Genomic DNA, 2,389 nt, shown 5'->3' on the forward strand with positions numbered 1-2,389 from the left:
CCCTCTCCTCTACGTGTCGCTCGCCTCCTCAAACTGTAAGATCTCTATTTATTATTACATCTCAAGTTCCCCCTTCAGTCTAAATACTTACCTGGATACTCACCGCCTTCCTTTTCCCTCCGCAGCCTGGATCCCCTGTACATATCCCTACCACTTGTAAATAAATAACACTTACCTTTTATCTGGTCTCCGTGTCTGTTTGTCTGTTAAACCTGCTCATCTTTGACTTAAACCTGAAATCCTGATAGAATGTAGACTACCAAACTGTAGTTGGTGAATCCAGAACTTATTTGGCAGTTCCGTCGCAAATAATTTGACATAATATTACAGAAAAAGTCATAGAAAAAAGAAAAAACTGAACAAATTGAGAATACATGTATGACTCAAACAGAATATAAAGATATCTATGCAACACCAGTCAACCAGTCAGTAAAAAGTCAACTTTTCTGCACTACTAACCTGGTAAAAACCAGCCCCTTGTCCTTTGCTTTGCTTCGTGGGACTGGACTCTCTGCTATTGAGAAGTGATTGCTTGCTGGAGGCGTGGACTCTGTTGAAGTTTAAAACGATTGGATCTGATTTACCCAATCGCTAACGGTTGGCTGCGACGTATACAGTGCGACAGCTCCACTGTGAAGGAGGCTAACTGGAAAATGCTTGCACTGTGAAAAACCCTACTGTGGACTGGACGCTTCGCAAATTTCAGAGACATCTGCAGACGGTGAGTGCTTCATGCATTTAATAAGATATTAAACATAATTTGTGGGACATGTCTCGCTTGTGAAACTACTTTTATTTTTAAAGTTTGTACCAATGTGTCCTTTGTGAATGTTCGTTTCCAATGCTAACCAGTTAGCAGCTAGCGGCTATCGCTAGTTAGCGATTCAGGATTAAAAACAGCACTCCCAGCTCTACATTTATTGTAATTATGTTGACCGTATTCAAGGCTAATCATTATTTTTTTGTTCAGAGTCACCTTCAACAAGTGACCAGCTGAGCTCCCGGACCGCTGCTCCACATTCTCTGACATAGATCGGTACCGGCTGCCTCTCTATCTGGGTCGAAGCAGCCAGAGACTGGGCAGCTACAGAACAGGAGAGCTGCTCCTGTTACATTCGGACTTTAAAGTAGTTTTTTAAATGTAGTTAAATGTTGTCTGAATTTTATTTTGTGCAATAAAGACACTGTCGGCAATGTTGTTTGACTTTCATTGAGTTAAATCCGTGAGGAAAAAAATCAACATACAGTATTTGCTCACACTCCTAGGCATAAAGTGTGCAGTAACTGTAAGTTCATTTATAAGAAAATCATTTTGGTTTTGTTTTACTGCATTTATAAGCAACGGTTTGCTGTAGCAGTAATTACAGACTAAATATCAGACTTTTTTCTGTCAATAGTTAGCTGCAGCACAGAATGATCAACGTTAAACAGCAGCTTCAGCGACCCACTTTTAAAAGAAGTTACAGCCCACAGAGCGGGGACACAAGTTACCGTGGAAAATCACATCGAGCTGCACTTAAACGCCTACCGAGAGGAGAGAAGTACCAAGCTGAACGAGATGGCTGTAACTGAGTGCTGCAGGCTTTGTGAGGCAAATTTAATTTAATTTTGAAGACTTGTCAACACGGACTTGCTTCATTCACTTCCTCCGCTGACATTGTTAAAAAAAACCACAGAAAGATAACTGCGCAGAAAATTGACGTCGTCGTTCATAACTCCTCCGTTTTCTGACTGAAATTCTCCTGAAGAAATCCTCATCTATGGGAGAAATCCCAGATGGAGCAGTGAAGGGAAACTAGAATTGATCAGAACTGCGTAGGAAGGCAAGGGCCAGGCTAGCACTGTACATATTTAATGGCTAAAAAAAGTAAATTTGGCATGATATATCCCCTTTAAAAATAATTGCACACCATATGTTTTCCATGAGGCTCTTTCAATAGATGCTGCATATCACCTTGGTCCATTCAGAGGACAAACGGTTGTTTTGTTTTTTCAAGACCTGTGAGGTCCTTGCTCTGCCTGCAGAGGAGGAAATAAAAACAAACTATCAGCACATAGGCTAGCCAAATAAATGCAGCAGCGCAGATACAACCGTGATAAGAGTCAGGTTATTTTGATAATTGGACGCACTTTGATCAGTGCAACATAATCCTGCTGCTTTCATCAGCAGATTGAGCAACAGCAACACTTCAGAGCAGCGGTTTTCTTTTCTGTCTCTTTTAGTTCTGCACTGACTAATGTATTCTTAAAGCACATTTGAGGGTGGTAGGAGAGCATCTTCATCAATGCCTTCTGAACTGCCAGAAAGAACATCAACTTGGATTGTTTGGACATTTAGCCAAACTGTCATCTGAAAGATCTTGTAGATACAACATATTCAATATATATA

The 2,389-nt window shown here is 40.7% G+C and overlaps 1 protein-coding gene and 1 long non-coding RNA gene across 2 annotated transcripts in view; both read left to right on the plus strand.

Moving 5' to 3' along the window:
• Positions 1–2,389, plus strand: part of LOC106517300 (cytochrome P450 2J6) — a 17,730-nt gene that overhangs the window by 11,413 nt on the left and 3,928 nt on the right. The gene's annotated exons all lie outside the window — the stretch shown is intronic.
• LOC106517305 (uncharacterized) lies at positions 349–1,194 on the plus strand. The gene is made up of 2 exons (XR_001310188.1): positions 349–721; positions 971–1,194. It is a non-coding gene; the product is annotated as an uncharacterized LOC106517305 (long non-coding RNA).

This window comes from Austrofundulus limnaeus, unplaced genomic scaffold, assembly GCF_001266775.1.
Source record: "Austrofundulus limnaeus strain Quisiro unplaced genomic scaffold, Austrofundulus_limnaeus-1.0 Scaffold47, whole genome shotgun sequence".
Taxonomy (NCBI): Eukaryota; Metazoa; Chordata; class Actinopteri; order Cyprinodontiformes; family Rivulidae; genus Austrofundulus; species Austrofundulus limnaeus.